A 16006-nucleotide genomic window follows, 5' to 3' on the forward strand; every position below is an offset into this window, starting at 1 on the left:
TTATAACAAATAAAAATGAAATACAAAAATTAAAATCATTCCACATCGAACATCTAGCAAAATAGTCATATTTTAGTTAGGAAAAAAATATCTCTAATGAAATGGAGATTAGATCGGAAAAGAATAATATAAAATCATGATTAACGTCTTAATTTTTAATAGAAATTTGATAGGTGAGAGATTGATTGCTTATATTGGATAATTCTAACTTAATAATTAATTACAGTCATTTAATTATTTATTTTCTTATTAAAATATGCGATATTTATTTTTAGAGTACTTATTTTTTTATTTATAAAAACCAATTTATAAAAATAAAAACAATAAATATTTTATAAAATCATTTAACTAATAATTTTTAACAGATAAAAAAAATTTAGTATAACAAAATGGTGTCATTTTATTTAAAATGAAATGATTTTTAGTGACATTTTTAATAAAAAACGCCACAAAAAGTTAAGGGGAGGTTTTATAAAAACGCCAAAAAAAAATTATTTCACCTAAAAATAGGCGCTATTTTATCCTCAAAATTTAGCCCAAACCCCTAATTTTTCCCCCTAAAATGGGTATCGCCATAACACCCCCAATCTCATCCCTCCGTTGCTCTTTTCAATCAAGAAACTCTCCAGCAGCGTCTCCAAGCTCTTATCGAAGGAACCCTAGCTGTCTCAAGTCCCTACTAACAGTTTGCTACTTCATTCCCATTCGCATTCCCACTTCCACACACTCATTTTGATGAAAGATTGACAAACCCACCGGCAAATTTTCGACTGTTGAAGAATCGTTGAATAAAAACAAAATGCATGGTTAGGATTCCATTCAATTCTTTTATTTGTATTACTGTTTCAGGTTCATTCCCCTCGCTTGGATTCACCTCCACCAAGATGGGTTCATCTTGCACACGGGTTGCTTCTATTTTTGTATCAGGTTTATACCTCCACCTTATTCTTTCTTTATTTCCTTGGTGTTTTGGGGAAGGGGGATGAGCGTGAATGTTTTCTCTCTAGCAATGTATTCAAAGTATGGGATCTTTTTCACATATTAGTAATTACTTACTAGACTTTTGATGCTGTAGATGGGAAACAAGCTAGACGAACAAACTCCTCGAGTCCACTTGGAGAACTTTTTGACCATGGTAAGTTCACTTTATAATCTCTTCTTTTCATCCTTAGCTATTTTTATTAGAAAATTTTCTGATGGAGTAATTATTTTTGGTGGTCTTGAAATATTGCAGGGTGTGATGCACTTGCAAGTACGGTATGTATTTAACTTGTTTCATTACATAACAATGTCTAATAAAATTCCGCCATTATACAATATTGATTCTTTTTCAGTTCGAAACCATGGATTTTGGGAGCACTGCCATGTGCGGAGGGGACAGTTTCTGGTTCTGGGTAATTTTATCTATACCATTTTATGGAGCTACATGGGAACAGTAAGTTATCAAAAGAGTAATTTAGTTTTGTATTTTGTATTCCTTCTAAGAAATCCTGCCATACACTTTGCAGTTATTAAATTACTTGGTTTATTCTATAGAGGGTTTATAAATTTTGTTTTCAATCTCTTTTTATCAAACTTTATTCAATGTTAGGTAATTTTTTGAAAGGATTTTGTGATAACTTCGTGATGTATATTTGAGGTATTCTAAATATTCTGTTTGATATGTATTCCTCTTGAATGTCTCCATCCTTTCTACATAAAATTTTAGAAGGGAGTTTCTAATGTGGTTTTTTGTAGCATGCAGTGGAACATTCTTTTACCAATGCTGATACTTCTGTTGTGTCATTTTCTGCAGCTATTTCACCAATGCACTTATCCTTCCTATTGTCAATGGGCCGACTGAGGTCTTGCGCTGATATATGGATTGCACTTTATGACAGCAATTGTTGGTATGTTTCCTCACTCGATGTTATGGGGGTGCCTTTGACAGTCTGTACTAAACCTTTATATTACTTGTGTTCCACGTATAAAAAATTTGAAACTTCTTTTGAATTCTTTTCTTCTATTATTATTGTTTTTCACGTTTTATGATTGCTTACCTTTTTCCCCTCAAGGTGCCCAGTGGTGGGCTCAGCCATTTCAGCAATCGATACCCTTCTTGAGTTGGATACCTTATGTTAATGGTAAGTTCTTTGTTTAAGAAAGGGTTAGCACCTTATATTGGATTTCTTGTTGCTTTGCCATTTTTCTTTGACTATTTTATTACTTATTCACCTTTTTTTTTTCCAGAACTTCCAACATATAAAGCTGCTGTGTATTTGTTGACACCAATTGCTATTTTACCTACAGTGGCTTGCAAGTAAGTGGTTATCTGCATCCTAAATGGTCAAAATTTACTTCAGCTTTCATGGCTGAAGCTTCTTATAAATTCTATTTGGCACTCTTGTAGTTTCACGCTAGTGCTTTGAATTACTTATTCTTTGACCTTTAGTGGAAAACTGTCCACTTTTGTAGTCCAATGTGAGAGCTGAAGCTTCTCATGCTTTCATTTTTGGCTTCTTGTTGGCTTGTAGCCTTATACTAGAGCTATGGATTATTAGGCTGAGTTAAATGATCTAATTGCATTGTCATTATCAATTCCCCTTTTGTTTTCAACTCATAGCGTCATGTGTAATGCAGAGGCCAAGGTTTCCATGCATGAGACCACCTTATTTTAGTCCATCCTACATTTATTTTTTGTTCATAGTACTGCTGTCTTTTAGTGTCCGCATAAGCTTCTCTTATGTACTTGTATGGTTGCTATTGCAGTATAAGCAATGTCCATAAGATCGTTAAGGCAAGAAAAGGAAACATGTTACTGGCATTAGCAATGGTAATTCTGTAAATTCATTGTGTTTCTTTCTTCCTTCCATGTATGCTTAAATGATTAATCGGTGTTTTCTGTTCTTTCTTGTCAGCTTTATCCTTTTGTTGTACTCATGGGAGGAGTGCTCATTTGGTAATTTGAGTTTATCCTCTTTTCTTATAACAAAGTTCGCCTTCTTTCTTTTATTCAGCACACAAATATGGTCAGGCTATTGACTTTTACACGCAGGCGATAGAGCTAAATAGTCAGAATGTAGTGTACTGGACTAATCGCTCACTTGCTCACACCAAATTGGAAGAGTATGGTAGTGCCATACAGGATGCTACTAAGGCAATTGAAGTGGATCCTAAATATTCAAAGGTATGCTTTATCTACTGAAGTGATTCAGCCTTTTATGCAGTATATATTTTTGTTCTTGTTCTGATGGTTCTCTAACTTACAGGGTTATTACAGAATGCAGCCTTTTATTATATATTAGTAGTAAATATAATAAAATTTGAAGTGCAGAAAGTAGTATTTGAGTTAATGAATCCTAAAAATCGAAATAATGGATTGAGTATAGAAATTAGATTTTCATTTTATTAAATATTTATTTGACAGAAAAGAAACAAAATCAGGTCATAACAAGCTATATAAATTAATTGTGGCTTTTTTTGGTACTCTTTTATATACTTTGATTAAGTTCTTTTTTGTATAAAGTTTGGTCTTCTAAAAATCTTTCCTGTCTCAAACTCAACAGGTAGTCGATAAGCACTAAAACTGATTTTTCACAGTTTTCTTCTTCTATTTCAGGTATGTTAAGCTTCTCTTTTACCCTTTCACCTCTTCTTAACTACTAGTTTATTGCTTTTATGGTCGTTGTTTGTGTAATTGCCTATATGTAATTTCCATATTCTTTTGTGATTTAAATTTGGATCCTGTTCAGGCTCTTTCGTAAGTTGCTACTAGAGAATTTCATGCTTGTTTCTTCTGTTTTGGATGACATGTGTTACCGGGTAGTCCTCATGCATGAACTGAACTTTGGCTTGTGCTTTCTGGTCTCTGAAACTCAACCGTGTATATATTTTTCTCAATAGTTCTGAATTCTTAGAGTTACTGTGGGGCTCTGCCGTTGCTGCTGGTAAGCGAATTAACTGTTAATTATCCATAGAACTGACCATAAATCTTATTTTTAGAAGCAACACCGAAGACTATTCTGGACCTGATGGATTTAGATGGACTCAATCTTTACCACGTTAAGAGTCATTTACAAGTAAGTGTTTATATTTAACTTACGCGTTTCCATTTTAGCCCTTAAAACCAACCTTCCTTATGAGGGTTTATCATTTATTCCCCTAATGTTACTAAATTCCAGAAATTTAGACTAGGAAAATTTTGGGTGAAGGATTGGCAGGACACATCCAAAAATGGTAGGTCTTGTTATATCTACCCGCTTTCATTCTTAATGTTATATTAAACATGCGAATTGATTCATAAAATAATCTCAAAGATATTTAAAAGATTGAAATATATAAGAGAAGTTATTGTGAGAAACTAGGAAGTCAAAATTTTCTTTTCTTATCGTTGTATGGTTATGAGTTTAATATATGTTGCAAGCTTACTAATCTTTTATTTGTAAATAAAGATCAGTGGATTCATGAATAGATTAACAACAATTGACATTTTTTCCTATATGCTGACACTCAAAACTCTTTTGACATTTTTTCAAACTAGTACTCTCCAAGCTTCACCATTGATTCATGCTTGTTCATGAGTAATTGAGTATATAAACTTTCTTTAATTTACGACTTTTTGGTTCAAGTCTAATTTTCATTGTATATAAACATTATTTATATCTGCTTTATTTTATATACTGGTCCTGTTCCATGGTCATCCTCTTTATTCATTATAGGTTTCTTACAATCTCATTTAAATATTTTGATTTGCTTATTTGATTTTTGTTATAATTTAGATTGATTTGAATTCAAAATTTCGGAAACCAAAATATTTTGGTTTGATGTGATTATTCCTTAAAACCAATCGAAACCAGTCCATACTCATCCTTAGACTTAGCTGAAATCGTTGCTTAATTTTATTAGGTTAAAACACAATAATTTAGCATTTGTGAATTGTTTCTTTATTTTTTTTTATGAATCATTCATGATTACATTTATCTCTTTAGGAATTACTTGAGTTAGGGGAGAGTGTTGGAACACAAAGTCGGGGTCTCACCCAAGAACTTATTTCGTTGCTACCTGTTTCAAAATACAAGTGCAGCTTATTCTCAAGGAAGAAATCAAGGAAAGAGAGGTACTGCTTATGCTTCATCTTTGCCTTGTTAAAATGTGATTTGCTTTTATCAGCTATTGCTTTTTGGTCTTCCACAGATTTTAAATTGAAATACTCAACAACCCTTGTTCATCTTGGCATAAGTTTTATATGTTAATTTTTTGCCACTGTTTTAAGAGATTGGATATGTACTTGCCTGTAATGGAGTTCCTCGAACTTCCAAACCAGTAACATTTCTGAATTTGTGATCATTAACTCCATAGTAGAGCCATTAATTTCATATCCGTGTCCTATACTTGCACGTTGAAGTGCTTTTGCATTTGGAATTTTCTTTCTTAATCAGTTTTCTTTAAAAGGGTCTGCTTGAACGAGTTAGTGTTTTATCTAAAATTAGAAGACATTTTCTTGATTGTTATTAATTGTTTTCTTTTACCAACTAGCCTATTTTCTGTAGTTGTCTACTGCTAGTGGTGGGATGATTATCTCTAGTGATGGTGTTTGGGATGCAGTTGTCTAATTTTGCCCAGCAGAATTAAGCTAATTTTATGCTACATTCTAACTTTCATTTTTTTGTTCTTTATGGATTTTCACTAGCGTTGATGATGCAAATTAATCATTATTCATTCCAATATATTTGAAGAAAGGAACATTTGTTCAGATAAAATATAGTATATATTCTCTGCTCCTATCTAATTTATCATCAATTTGCCTTCTCAACGACTGTTATTTTACCAGAATCCCCACTGATTGAATCATACCTTTGAAACATGCGAGCTGTAATTTACTGTGTAAGCTGATGGAGTTACCATAATATAGCTCTTTTATGTTTTGACTGGTGGCAAATGGAACAGGAAAAACCAACTACACTAGATTGCGGTGCAAGAACAATTTGCAGAAGGCACATAATGGCTGGCTCCTACCTCTACAAATGCTTGTGGGAGGCATTGCAGCAGTGAATAAGAATGATATTGATCAACATGCAATTGACACCGTATGTGCTCTGAATCCAAATTCAGGTGTGAGTTTCAGATATTTTATGTGCAAAAAAGTATTAGAGTGCCTTATGTTTGTATGTTAGTTAAGCAGATTATAGATAGAATCTGCAGTAGGATTACCTAATTAGTTGATCAAAAACTACACCTAGTTTTGTAATAGTCTACTTGCATATTTGCATATATTTAATAATAATCTCGTGTCAACTAATTATTCTATTTTTTATTTAATTGTTTTGTTTTCAACCTTTTATTTTTATTTGAGTTGAAAGAAGAAAAAAACGAATTGTAATTTTGACTTAGAAAAGAGAATATTCATTAGCAGCTTAGTCAATTTAAATAATCAATGTTGATATTTCACATGGGAATGGATATTCAAATCTTATATTTTACATGGTTATGATTTAAGTCCTTATTTCATTTAAGTAATTTCATTATAATACCTTATTTTATTGATACTTTATATTTAATCTCATTTTTATTATTTATTTTAGTTTTGATTCAAAATTTTTATTTTTATTTTAATATTTAAGATAACTTGAGTTTTAACTTTTGGATTTTAATTGTGTTATTAATTTATTATTTTAAATTTTAAATTTAAATTCTTTAATTTTTGTATGTAGTTTTAAAGTATGAATTTTAATAGAAAATTTAATTTGATAATGAATTTTAATAGAAAATTTTTATATTTATATCATGGATATTATTCTTCTCAATATTTTGATAATGAATTTTAAGCTTTTTATGTATCTTTTTATGACCTTTATAATATTTTATAATATTTTTTTTTAAATTTTATGACCTTTAGCGGCGTTTTTGTGAAAAGCGCCGCTAAAGGCCATGACTTTTAGCGACGTTTTTAAAAATAAACGCCGCAAATTTTTTGTAGATAATGGTGTTTTTTGCGACGCTTGTAAAAATGCAGCTAAAAGTCAATTTTGCTGCAGTGGTATGAGATAAGTAGATAAGTTTTTTTACTAATTTTTGATATTGTGCAACACTAACAAGTTTCCTTCTTTTTTTCTAAACTTTAGATTAACATATTTGAACGAGCTATTTTTATTTTTTGAAAATATCTCAAGTTTTTCAAGTCCTTGATCTTGAATTCGAATGCCAATTAATGCTTAAATAGCTTCATTTCTTTTTCATCATCTCCTATGAGGGTAATATCATCGACATATACAATTAGAATAGCAATCTTATCTCATTCGAGTGTTTTACAAACACTGTATGATTAGTTTATCCTTGAGAATATATATTTTTATGAACTAAGTAAACATATTGAACTAAGCTCTAGGTGATTGTTTTAGCCATATAAGGACTTACTTAATTTGTATGCCTTTGCTCTAAATTCTCTTTCCAGTCATGGTAGTACCTCATCTAGATCTCTATTAAGTACTGCATTTTTCACATCCAACTATTGAATAGGTCAAATAAGATTCACTATAATTAAAAAAAGAACTCTTACAATATTCAACTTTGCTACTAATGTAAATATCTCCTAATTAATGTTATAGGTATGTGTGAAACCTTTAGCAACCAATCCGTTCTTGTATCTATCAATTGATCCATCAGATTTGAACTTAATTGACCATTTGCATCCAATCATATCTTTCTCCTTTGGTAATTTTAAAATTTTCACGTGTTATTCTTTTCAAGAAATTTCATCTTCTCGTGTATTCCAAAACCTTTAAAGCATCCTATATATTCTTAGGAATTTCCATAATAGCTAGTCTCGAGGTAAAAACAAGAAACACAAGTGACAAGTTTTTATAAAAAAACAAAAAATGATGAAGTATTTTACACAACTCCTCACTCCTCTTATTTTGCCAATATAGAGATTAAGATCAAATTCAAGATTAAGCTTAGAAATATTTGACTTAATAACTAGGGGGATCATTATACGAATCACCTGAAGCTTGATAATGATAGTGAACAATTGAGGTATAGATTATTGGTAGTGTTGAATAAGGTTAGTCTCATTTTTTTTACTCTGGTTCTGTAACAACCCGTTTTTAGGGTTAATCAGAACAGTGGTTTCGGGGCCACTAAATCTGATGAGTAGGTTTGTAAATATTATATTTAATATTTATGAGTTAATTGTGAGTTTAAAAAAGGTTTTTGATATTGTGATTTTTGTTTTATAAGCGATTTATTAAGCTCAAGTGGTATGACCCTAAGGTCAAGTGGGTTTAGAAAATGAGGTATCGAGACCTCATTTTATAAACCGAGTCGTAAATATTTTTATAAATATTTACGGAGTGGCAATAAGATGATATTAAAGTTTCGTTGAAAAATTTTATTGTTTTGATAGTTAATTAAGCAAAAAGACTAAATCGCGCAAAGCGTAAAAGTTGTGTTCTATAAGTTAAAAGATATTAAATAGCTATGGAATTAAATAGTGGGAGTCCTTAAGTGGTAATTATTCCATAATTGTTGATAGTGGAATTCCATGGCTTGGTATAATGGAAATTATTAATGTATATTAAGGTTAAATATGGTATTTAGTAATTATAATAAAATAAAATAAAACAAAAGCCAAATTACATGCTATCATCTTCATCAATAGCCGAATGTGAGAAAGAAAATAAGGTTCTCAAAGCTTTGAAGGTTCGGCCATGGTTGTTCATGCATGTAAGTCCATGTCGTCTCAGTTTTTAATAATTTTTACGTTTTTTGAGATCGTTGCTTCGTAATCTAGCTGGCCCGTACCTCTAATTTTAAAATTGTTAAAGTATTTGGATGATGCCATTATTGAATGTTTGAGTATCTTGTTGTTTGATGATGAGTAATAAATCTTTGATGTTTGATTTTCATGATTGATTAAGTGATTTTTGATAAAAATGTGTATTGAGGACTAAATTTAGAAATTTGTAAATTGAGGGGTCAAAACGTGAAATAAATAAAAGAAATGGGTTGCTAGAGACCTAAGGTAAATTCGGCCTAACATGGGTTTGATGAAATTTTGAGTAATTTGTGTTATTTTGAAATAGGGATTAAATTGTAAAAATGTGAAATGTTAGGGGATAAAATGCAAAATGCTCAAATTATGTGTCTTTAGATAAAATTTAATGAAATGTTGAATAAGTGAGTTAATTTTGATATTAATTAGATTGGCAAAAGTAGAATTCGGATTTGGATCGGGGGGAAAATCAAAATGGTCGATTAGTCGTCTCGTTCCGATTATCGTCTTCCAAGATAAGTCCTTAAGTAATTATATTTGATTTGCTGCGCGCTTAAGATTATATAATATGATAAGTAATTATTTGACGTTTACAAGTTCGATTTGCAATAAGTATATTGAATTTCGGCTATAAAGCCGAATATGAAATGGATGATTTATGTATATAATGTGGCCGAATGACTATTAAGTGATGATGTGAAAGTGTGTAATATGTGTATACAATTTTATTGTACTTGTTTGTATAAAGTTGAAGGTGAATTGAATGGTATATATGTGGTGACAGAATAGCTATTATGAAACAAAGTCAAAGAATGGGATATTTGTATAATAGATGAATTGTGACTATTGTTCCTACTTGATCGAGGTTGTGTGTGAAATAATTTGTGAATATGGCATATAGTCGAATGGTTATTAAAAGTGAAACCAGGATAATGAAAAGATTATGTGTTCCTTGTGTATGATTATTGAACCGAAAGTTAAAAGGTAGGTGTACATTTTGTGCTTATATTCGAATGAAGCAATTAAATTGTTAATGTGAAATATTATGTGAAATGCATTAACATGTGAATAAATATGCAAGACACTGGAAATGTATCCGGGCTAAAGTCCCGCAGGCTTCGTGCTGGAAATGTATCCGGGCTAAAGTCCCGCAGGCTTCGTGCTGGAAATATATCCGGGCCAAAGTCCCGCAGGCTTCGTGCTGGAAATGTATCCGGGCTAAAGTCCCGCAGGCTTCGTGCTGGAAATATATCCGGGCCAAAGTCCCGCAGCCTTCGTGCTGGAAATGTATCCGGGCTAAAGCCTGTGATATCCGGGCTAAAGTCTCGCAGGCTTCGTGCTGGAAATGTATCCGGGCCAAAGTCCCGCAGGCTTCGTGCTGGAAATGTATCCGGGTTAAAGTCTCGCAGGCTTTGTGCTGATAATATAATTTCGTGTTTTATACCTAGTAGGCCAAGTGCCGATGAATTTGATAAAAGTATACAATTACAAGATCCTACACTAAGTTGACAAATTGAAAGTGCATTACATATTAAGTTGGCCAGGTATGTATCATATATTCGTATGCGATTTTGATTTGAATTAAATTATAAATATATATATAAAGTGATGCATCTGTGAATAAGTGTTATGACTATAAATGTGATTGTGATATATTCGGTAAATATGTGAAGTTATGTGAAGTGATTCTATGTTTATATTCAAATATAAACACTTGGTCCTTGTGGAAAGGTTTGTGGAAGTATATGATTTTATTTTTAGGTGATTACGATCTTGGAAAATTAAATGTGAATATGATATTGTATTTCATTCGTTTCAATTGAACTAAAGCTGATAGTGAAGCATTTTAATGCCTATGTTATATGAGTTCGATCTTGAATGACATGATATACATGTTTAGATAATTTGAATGCAAGGAATGTGTGAAAGAGCAAATTTGTAATAAATCTGCTTGGAACAGCAACTATAGCGTGATTTTGGAAAATAACCATAAATTGTGGAAATTGAATTAGAAGCTGAATAAATTATGAAATTAAAGCTTAATGAGTCTAGTTTCTTATAAAAGAAACCGTGTAAGCAAAAGAATTTTAGATAATGAGATATTTGAAGTGGAGTGAGACAGAGTCAAAATGACTTTGAAATCCCCTGTTCTGTCTTTAGAAAATCATTGTAAATTGTACAATGATGATTATAAGATAAAATTTATATTCTTAGATTCCTTAATGAGTCTAGTTTCAAATGAAGTAAACGATAACATATTTTGAATTCTGTGTAATGAGAAAATTGATTTGTAGTGAAGAGTGGTCAGAATAGTCAAACAGTGAAACAGGGAAAACTTCAATAAAAATCTGGTATTGATTGGTCAAACCAAAAATTATGAAAATTTTATGGATGGAAGATATATAAGTCTATTTTCAGGAAAAATTAACGGCACTTTATTTGGAGTTTCTTATCTCTAGTTATAAATAATTTAGTGACTGTTGCTCAGGAAAACAGCTTGTAGTGAATTTGTGATTTTGTTGCAAACATGGTTAAAACTAGTTAATGAGATACTTTTCGAGTTCTTATGATCTTATTTGTGATTTCAATATTTGGTTTTAATTGAGTTCAGATTCAAGTGAGGTGAATTTGCTAAATATGCAATTACCTAGGAATGATTTCTTGAAAATTTGAAATAATCGATCTATAAGTAAATTAATTGTTTGCATTGCTTAAAACTTACTAAGCATTGAAGCTTACTCCGTGTTCTCTTTTCCATTCCTTATAGGTTTATCCTTTAGTTCGAGTTGGAAAGAGCCGGAGATATCATCACACTACCGAGTCATTATGTGAGTTGAGAAGATGGTATATCATCATGATTTAAGGCATGTATAGGATAGACAATAGGTAGAATGATATTTTGACTTTGTATACATTATAGCCATGCGAAGATGGCTCGCTTATTTTATTTAGAGAAGCCTTATAATTGAACTAATGTGTTGAAATGTTTTAGTTATAACTTGATAGTAGTTAATTTGTTATTAGATATTCGGTTATGTTTTGATAATTAGTCATTTTGGAAATTTATAAGAGCTCTTATGAAAAAAATCAATGAGACAGGTTGCATTGTTGATAATTTATGTCTGGTAAATATCTTTGACCTTATAGAAGTTTTGTTCAGTCAAGTAATACCTCATAACCTTATTCCGGCAACGAATACGGGTTAGGAGTGTTACAGGTTCTTCATTGAACAAACAATTAAATTTAAAGAAACCAACCGATAATTGCAAGAAAACACTCGAGCAATGTTAAGAGCAGCGCTAATTGCTTGTTGAACTGTGAAAGAACAAAAATGAACACAAAAAGATTGTTTACGCATTTTTGTTTCCCTACATCTGCATGATTTTGTCAAGAAAGATAATCCACTATTTTTCAACCATATACACCAAGTGATTTAAGTTCTAACACTCACTAGTTTAGCAACCTCACTTTTGCACCTAAAGATCTAGATTACTCTCTTCTAAGTTTTGCCTTCTAGAAACTTAGTTTGTAAATCAAGTGCAAGACTGTTTACTTACAAAAAGTGCACTTATAATAAGGAATTTCTAAAGAATATATTAAGTGCTAACACTCATTACCTATGCAAGTCTTAAAATATATAAGCTTTTCGAATTTCTCATATCCTAGATAAATTACAATAAATCTTCCCATTAAACTCGCAGAATAAACAAGAAGTAATATCTTAATAAAATCCAAGATATTGTGGCGATATCCTAGATAAGTTTTCATAGTAAATTTACCTAATCTTTTTAAATTGGGAGATTCGATTGCATGATCCATGTCAATCCAATAATTGTCCAAACAAGCAAATAAATAAAATGTAATACCCCTAACTCCTCTCTATCACGAATTAGGACGAGCATTACCGTACAATCAGAACATTTATTTTTAATTTCATTCAATATCATAAACATAACTTAAACCATTCATACATACACACATTGTCCCTAAATCGAGCCCTCGAGCCTCTAAAAATACTTTAAAAACAAATTGGGATCAATTTGAAATCATTTGAAAATTTTAGGAAATAATTCCAAAAAATTTGATACAGGGGTCACACGGCCATGTGCCTCACACGACTGAGACACACGCCCGTGTCTTAGGTCGTGTAACAATCGAAATAGGGACACATGGCTGTGTCCTAGCCCATGTTTATGCCTGTGTAACATTCAAACTAGAGGCACACGACCGTGTCCTAGCCTGTGTCTCTACCTATGTAACTCACTGAGTAGGGTCACACGGCCATGTCAAACGCCTATGTGCTAGGCCGTGTGCTAGCTGACTTACACTTTAAGCATTCAATAGATGACACACGACTATGTCACCAAGCTGTGTGTCTCACACGGCTAAGTCACACGCCTGTGTGTCTGGTCGTGTGGACCTAAAATATACCTTAAACAACAAGTTTACCATTTCCTACTTGCTTAGGCAGTAAGCAACTCAAAAACCAATCATTTAACTTATCCAAAATATGATCAAACATACTCAAAACATGCCAAAACAATTATCTCAGGTGCCTAACCAATGTATCCTCATTGGTACCATATTTTATATCATAAAAACATATCAACAATGCATCATTCAAATCAAGATTTTAAGCATGCCAAAATCACTCAATTTAACCTAACATATAACTACCTAAGACATCAAGTTTAAGGTTCACACATATACCAAGCCTTCGATCAAAACAACATACCAACTTATGGCTTCAAAGACAAACATATACTTTATATACTCAAACCAACATTATACTTATAACTCAATTTATATCCCATTCACAAAATAACTAACAACCAAGACATCTTAGGTACATGCCATCACAAAATTAAACATCAACACACTTGAGATTGGGATCATTGTTGGATGCTGAGTTGGCGATCAAAAAAGAAGTACCTAACATGCGCACGGAAAACAAAACCGCACGCTGAGTAAAACTTAGTGTTATTTCTATAATTCAAACATTTAAAGACATAACGATACATGAATACTCAAATTGAATTATTCAATCACACTATTATCTAAACATACAATTACAAGATATCATCATTTCAATTTCATGCATATTACTACATCATTTCATGTTATACTCAAATTTTACATGTTTTCATAATTGATTTGGCTTTAACAAATATCTCAATTCACGTCACTTGCTATATAAATAGCTTTTCATAGATAAATCAACAATTCATTTAAACAATGGTACAAACCAATCCATGAGTGCATCACTCATATATTTCACTTATGATCACATTATATTCCACATTTCATTTTTCAATCCATATAATCATTTCTAATTCACATACTTTGCCATTTCAATATCGGTTACAAAACTTTATTATTTAATTACCCCTATTAACACGAATCGGACTCAGATTGATACACCGATCCAACCAACACACTAGTTTGGCACCCAATGCCTCATTGGATAAATTCGAAGTAATAACTGCACCTAGCTGTAACACCCTTAACCCGTATCCGACGCTAGAACAAGGTTACGGAGCATTACCGGATTTATAGATCAAACAATCAAACATTTCATGTCTATTTCTCATTCAAAACAAAAACCATTCATAAACATTCATATAGTCCCTAATACGAGCCCTCAAGGCTCAAAATAGACATTAAAAATGGTTCGGGATTACACCGAGTACTCAAGGAATTTTTCAGAAAACATTGAAAAAATTTCAAAGGTGCAGGTGACACACACCCATGTGGCTAGGCCGTGTGAGACACATCTGTGTCTTAGGCCATGTTGGCATTTGAATGGGGCCACACGCCCGTGCTCGTGTCCAAATTAGTGAGCATACTGACTTAGGTCACACGGTCAGATCACACGCCTGTGTGCTAAGCCGTGTGAAGCTACTGACTTGTTTTCTATAGAAGTTATAGGGGACACACGACTATGTCATTTGGACGTGTGTCACACACGGCTGAGACACACGCCTGTGTATTTGCCTGTGTGGACAAAAATAGGCCATTTTCCAAGCCATATTTCTCACCCAAATACGTACCAACCTAAACACAACAATTTGCATATAACTATGATATAAATAGGCATGCAAAATCAACCGACATCAAGCTTATAACATGTAATATCCACATATAACAACATGATGCCCAAAAGCACCCCAATTGACCACTTATAATCAAGCAAACTATGCATCTCAAACATACCTAAATGGTCAAATACATATATGCCTCATTGTGCCCAAAGCTTAACATGTAAGTCATTTATCAAATTCAACCATTTGATACTCAAAACACCAATTCACAAACAAGGCATTTACATGGCAACCATACACCACCTATAATAAGGCCATTTACACATATATACATACACAACATAAACTCAAATACAAGCTAAAACAAATGGCTAAACACATAACAAAACATGTAAGCTATCATTAGCCAAAATGACCTATAAATGCCATTATAACCAAAATTATAAAACCACAAATACCAAAATAGCTGATAGATAGTGTGATGAAATCTCCGCCAACTTCCAACCCGAATGAGCTTCCGATATCTAAGTACACAAAGAAATTAACACAAAGCATGTAATGCTTAGAAAGTTTGTAATTCAAAAATAAAGCTTACCACTTCAATTTATAAGCATAATCCACTTTAGTCAATCCAACATATCTTGGCCTTAGCCAAAATAGCATTAGCCTCTCAATTTTAATTATCACATAAACTAGCAAATCATATCAAAACATCATAGCATAAGTACACACTACTTAAGTGCATTAACCTTTTCAAGCATGTGTCTAAGCATATTTCGATCATCTAGTAACTCATACCTTTCCATGCTTTCATAGCAATTCTAATTGAAAGATTTGCCGATCTTTCTTTCTTCTCATACTCGTTTAACCACAATTTGAGTAAGTAAAAAAAGGCATATCACAACTCAATTTGGCCTAAAAGCCTAACACATAATCATTAACCAAGTTAGCCATGCCATGTATTCATATGTCATAAATGTATACCATTTCCACGTATTTTACGTACATACCTGTATTAGTTCGTATCGAACTCGTATAACCTCGTAACAACACTATGCCCATTGAACCACTTGGAATACTATCGTATATACGGGTATCTTGCACACTATGTGCCCATATGCGGTCGAAGCCACTACAATCTCATATCTCGTATCAATGCTCTCTCTCCAGCCATAACTAGGTCTGCTCACACAAGTTGTTAGTCAAGATGTAGCTA

The 16006-nt window shown here is 32.2% G+C and overlaps 1 pseudogene; it reads left to right on the forward strand.

Moving 5' to 3' along the window:
• Positions 1–792: 792 nt before the first annotated feature.
• LOC107952311 (choline/ethanolaminephosphotransferase 1-like) lies at positions 793–6292 on the forward strand (annotated as a pseudogene).
• Positions 6293–16006: the final 9714 nt, after the last annotated feature.

This window comes from Gossypium hirsutum, chromosome A02, assembly GCF_007990345.1.
Source record: "Gossypium hirsutum isolate 1008001.06 chromosome A02, Gossypium_hirsutum_v2.1, whole genome shotgun sequence".
Lineage (NCBI taxonomy): Eukaryota > Viridiplantae > Streptophyta > Magnoliopsida > Malvales > Malvaceae > Gossypium > Gossypium hirsutum.